Genomic DNA, 6,000 nt, shown 5'->3' with positions numbered 1-6,000 from the left:
ATGTTACCTCAATTAAGGGATTTAATTTACGCAACAAGTTGTAAAAATATTAAAAGAGTAATAAATTATTCTTAAATAGATTGAGATATACATGTGCATACATGCAGTGTGTATATATATATATATATATATATATATATATATATATATATATATATATATATATATATATATATATATATATATATATATATATATATATATATATATATATATATATATGTATGTATATGTTTGTTATACTTTGTATGCAAGAAAGTAGTAAATTTTACAGTAAAAGAATGATGTCGAAAATTACAGCAGTAGGTTGTTTGTTTTTAGCAATTTTTGTTGGAGTGCAGTGTGAGACGTCTATAGACGGCGGTTTGCGCAGTTGTGGAAAACTTTGTAACTAGTTTTAATTATTTAAAATACGATTACAATTAGTTTTAACACAATTCCTAACATTTGTAAATATAATATGCTTGTTTTATTACGCAATATTTATGATTTTAATGATAGAGATTATCTTAATAAAACTGTTATGAAATTAAGTAATATGATTATTTTGTATATTTTCGATTTTAGCAATTATTGGATTGAAATTATTTTGTATATTTTCGATTATTTTGTACATTTTTAATGTATGTAAATAATTTTCTTAAAAAAACGTACACAATTAAATCAAAAAGCAAGTATTAATACAATTAATACACCTAGTAGTTAATACTATTATTTAAAAGGCAATTGCATATAAAAGGCAATTGCATGTAATTAGTGCATCTATTCTTTGTAGTAAAGGAAATAATACGTTAATACATATTTTCTTTTTCAACATTCTAAAAGATATATTTATTTTTTTATTAAACTTAAAATACACTAATAGCAAATAAGTAATAAATTAATAAATAACAGATATACTATATCAAAATATTATTAAAAAATATGTGTCAAAATATTATTCGTAAATTAGGTAATATGATTATTTTGTATATTTACATTTTCAGAGTTCATTGGTTCACAAATTCTAACGCTGAATTAATCGTAATTATAATTAATACGACCGTGTTGTTGTAAGGTCCTGGAAAGAAAACTGGGCTGTGGGGCTTATTTTCTGAGGCAGTGAGGCCTAAAGGGCCAAAGACACCATGACCTTAGAAGGGGTTCCTTCATTTTCCCAACTCTGAACCAATTTTCAGTTCTCCTTTCTCTCTCTAAACTCAGCTTTCCTCTTCCTTCTCTGCCTTCTCTCTACCCTTACACTCATTTGAACCGTTGAAATTTCAAATAGGTGGTGTTCTTTCGCTCACGGAGTTGAGAGCTTCCATTCTATCCGATTAAATTTTCATTTGGACGGGTAAGTCAGTTTCTTCACTTTTCTTGAACTTAGGGCATGCAACTTTACTGGTTGCATGGTGCTCCTTTTGATTCTCTGTCTATTCTAGCTCTAAGAGTTGTTTCCATCACCATTTAGGTGGTTGTAGGGCACTGTTTGGGTTTTCGCTGTGAAGGCACGGTTAGGGCACTCTAGTTGGCTATACTGCTCAACTTCAAGGTAAGGGGAGCTAACTATTTATTCTTCTTTGAGTTGTTGAAACGTACGATGTATATGTTTGATAAACTAGTTTTTCTTGTCTTACTATTAAGTGTATTTTGATGGTGAGCATGTCGATTGGAATCTGTTAATTATGTGAAAGTGTGTATCCATGGTGTACTGAACCTTGTTTGACTTGGATGAGCATGTGTTGGCTGTACTGGATTTCTAGAATAAGAACTCTGGGAAATAGTTAAAATGAATAGTGAGTGGGTACATGTACTATTTTAGGATACTGTGAGGGAAGTGGAGTATCAAAATTGGGCAATTAGGGTCTAGAGTACTATAGGACAGTTTGGGTGATTTAGATAAATTAACTGTAACTTGTGAGAGCACTTTGTTGGTAGGATAGAAGAATCTTAAAAACCTGAGTTGGCACATCCCTGATCATAGAGCAGCGCTGGCCTGGTCTAGTCAGTTATGACTAGTTATATGTGTCGGCGTCGAAGGTGAGACTGATGCGTTCAGACATCTGATTCTTCTCCGATGACCAATTGGGTTAGTAAGGTGGGGATGAGGTGGAAATCATGTGTTAGTCTTATTAGAGGAGTAAAAGGTTGAGAGAGTATTGTTTTTGGTCCTTTGAGAGGAACTTAGGTAGGGAGTTTGAACATAGGTGGTCTTGAGTGCAATTGGACAGTGTGGCTAGCTTGTATGAGTTATTAGAACAGGTTAAGATCATAAAAATGAGTAAAGTCATGTTCAAAATGGTAGAATTGAAATTGGGTCCTTGGGTTAATGAGGATTGAAGGTTTAAGTTAAAATGTGGTAGTGATCACTTTAGAATCATGCTAAGAACGTTTATAATCATCTAGACAAGTTTAATTAGGTGTGATACAAGAATTATGAGGGTTAGAAGTTGGGGAAAATAACTGAAAATGGTAAGGATTAGTGTGAGTGTGTGATTCTGCATAATTCACGTTCTGCAGATTATGCAGTGTCGCTATGCGAGTTGTCTCGCATAGCGAGACCTTGTAGAGGGTGCTCACTGTCTTGGTAATTCACTGTGCGAGCTGGTGCGCCGTGCGAATTATCAGGGGTTGATGCTCACTATTTATGGACTCGCCATGGCGAATTCTGTCGCTATGCGACTGGTGGTGGTCTGGGATCACTGCCCATTTAATTCGAAGGGCGAGTGGGGCACATAGCGAGAACTTTGGGGAGGTTGGTCTCTGTCCGGGTTCTCGCATAGCGACCTGGGTGCGCTATGCGAGAGGTTGAAGTCTGATGTATGTTGCGACTTGATTCGCTATGCGAATTAAGGTGTGTGTTGTGCGAAAGCCTCCTGTCTCGCCTTGCGAGTAGGATGTGCTGTGCGAATTCTTTTGGTGTCAGCCTTTTCTTTTACTCTCTCTTGATTGATTCTAGTGTGTGAAGTGTTTGGCATGTATAAAATGATCTGATATTGTGATTTATGTGGGGTGTGTATTGATTCACTATGATAATATGATGGTATCTGGATAATCATGTATGGGTTAAGTTTCAAAGTGATAGTATGGTTCATGTACGTAATTCCATGATCCTCAAGAAGATGATACATGGTGGTGCCTTGGTAATGTGTAGAATGATTGCATGGTAGCTCAGTCTTGGGGGTTTTCCTGACGCTCCAATGGCCTTTCATTCTCAAGTAGAGAGGATTGATCCATGTGGAGGAGTAGCATGAGGTCTTAGTCTTGGAGGCTTCCAGTATGCTCTAGGGCGCGGAACGGACTAACCTCGTGAGTGTGGTAGGGTGAAACCCATTGGCAACGGCTTTGCAAAGCAGTAGAGGCCACCACGAGTGCATAACCCGCCATAGCTCGGTAATCATTCTGGTCCGGACGAGTCGGTCTATAAAACAATGAGTCTTGTGATGTCAAGTATCATGTTTGAGTGGCTTTTACGTGTCGTGTGTGATTGAATAACATGATTTTTATATCTAGCTCACCCTTGCTTGTTTGCATTGCTTGTGTATGTTTCTTCTTGCGATGATCATCCATTTGGATGGGAGCAGATGGCGAGGAGGTTCCTTTGGAGACAGCTTTGGAAGTTGAGGACAATGTTGCTGCCTAGTCTCCTGGGATGTATTTAGTTGATTATGTATTATGAAAGACTAATTCCCTTTCAGCTTACCATTTACATCCTTTGAGAGTTTTTTTATAAATTCTGAAGCTATATTGAGGATGACTGTAATCCTATTTACTCTCAACTGCCTTCCTATATTATGCATGGTGACGTCTTTATTATATATGCTTTCTATATAATTGGGGTGTCACAGTTCTAATTCATCCCTATCACCAAAACAAAACATAAAATCTAAAAAATAACTTTTAAAAATTTGGAAGTGATATAATTATTGAAATATCAATTAGTATATTTCTTATAATATTAATATTATTGAAGATGTTACCTTAATTAAAAAATTTAATTTAAACAAGTAATCGTAAAACTATTAAGAGTAATAAAATATTCTTAAATACATAAATTGGCATAACTTTTAAAAAATTGTAAGTGATATGATTATTCAAATATCAATTAGTATATTTTTTATAATATTATTATTGAAGATGTTACCTTAATTAAGAGATTTAATTTAAACCAGAAATAGTAAAAATATTAAAAGAGTAATAAATTATTCTTAAGTACATTAATTGCAATAACTTTTAAAAAATTATAAGTGATAAATATCAATTAGTATATTTCTTATAATATTAATATTATTGAAGATGTTACTTAATTAAGAGAACAAGAAATCCTAAAAATATTAAAAAATAATAATAAATTAATTTTCAATACACAAATTCACATATACATGTGCGTAGATGTGCAATATATATATATATATATATATATATATATATATATATATATATATATATATATATATTTACCATACTTTGTATGCAAGAAAGTCTTATAGTAAAAGAATGATGTCAAAAATTTCGGTAGTAGGTTGTTTGTTTTTAGCAATTTTTGTTGGAGTGCAATTGAAGTGTGGTGAGAGTTTGGGTGGTCTTCCTCCTGTTCTTCCGACCAAAGTAACAGTTCAAATAACAAATCGTCTAAACATGAGATATTTGGCTGTTCAGTGCAAAGACAAACACAGTGATCTTGGGGTGCATCAACTCAATGTTGGCGAAACATATAGTTTTCAGTTCTTCCCTAAGTTTTATTTTCCTACGACATTGTACTTTTGCCATTTTGTTTGGTTGGAAGGAGATCATTATTTTGACATATATGACCAAGATCGAGATGGATACTGCAAAGGTAATACTTGTATTTGGGAGATATTTCCCACTGGACCATGCCGCACAAATAAAGATCCTCGACAGTGTTATGGATGGAATCCACCCCCTACAGTGCAACAAAGTAACAAAACTTTACTTGTATGATCTTTTATGGAGAAGATTCAACAATAATCCTTCACTGCACTCTAGGTAATTTGTTTTCTTCTAATGAATAAATAAATAATATACTTTTACACATATGACTCTTTTCCTTATCTAATATCCATCCAAATCTTTTACTTTATTTTAATTGCTTCTAATAACTATTTGAGTAACTGAATCACGGTTGTAAAATTGAGTTACGCTTAAATGTTTATTTTTTAAAATGATATTAAAAAAATATATTTTAATATTAAAACGTCCATTAATGTCAATCATATGTTAAAGATTTGTTTTGAGAGTGTGTTAAAAATTTCATGTTAACTTCTTAATACAATAAGTATCAAAATTATGAATTAGAGATTATCCTAGGAAAATTTGTTTTTTATGGGACCTTTTATTTATCGAACTATCAATTAATGTTTAATCTTACACTTGAAAAAGTGTTAAAATTCTTATATTGACTAGAAATAAAATCAATTTACAATCATACATAAAGTGAATGTAGATCTAATCGTACAAATTGTACCAATGATCTATAAGAGTTATCTTTTTTTCTTATAAAGAAATCATAAACACCTGTTCTATTAGATTCAGAAGTGAATTCAAACACTTAGTTAAACTCGTCTAACCAGTTTGTTAGTGCTGTAAACCAAAAGCTTTTAAACTTATTTTGGGGAACCTATTATTAGGGAAGAATTGGATGTGATTCAGGTTGAGTGAATTAGTATAAAAAGTGTGGATTGTTTTAATTATTTTCAAACACTGTTTTCCATTTAAACACTTTCTTCAACTAAGTGTTTAACCCACTATGCATATTGTCACTTCTAAGTAACTTAATCACTATTTGCGAAAAAGATTTAAAACATTATTCAACTCCCTCCTCGTTCTTGTAGTATTTTCTTTTGTTTAAATTTAATAACGTAATTTTATCTCGTAATCTTATATATTTGTCTTTTCGTATTAAGAAACGTAAGATTTTGTAATTTATATAAAATGAAAAATATCTTTTATTACTCAATATCATTTTATATTAACTATAAAACATTATATTTTTTACAT

This window comes from Vigna umbellata, chromosome 4, assembly GCF_029865625.1.
Source record: "Vigna umbellata cultivar VRB3 chromosome 4, Vumbellata_1.0, whole genome shotgun sequence".
Lineage (NCBI taxonomy): Eukaryota > Viridiplantae > Streptophyta > Magnoliopsida > Fabales > Fabaceae > Vigna > Vigna umbellata.
The sequence above is the reverse complement of the archived record's forward strand: the minus strand, read 5'-3'. Positions refer to the sequence as shown.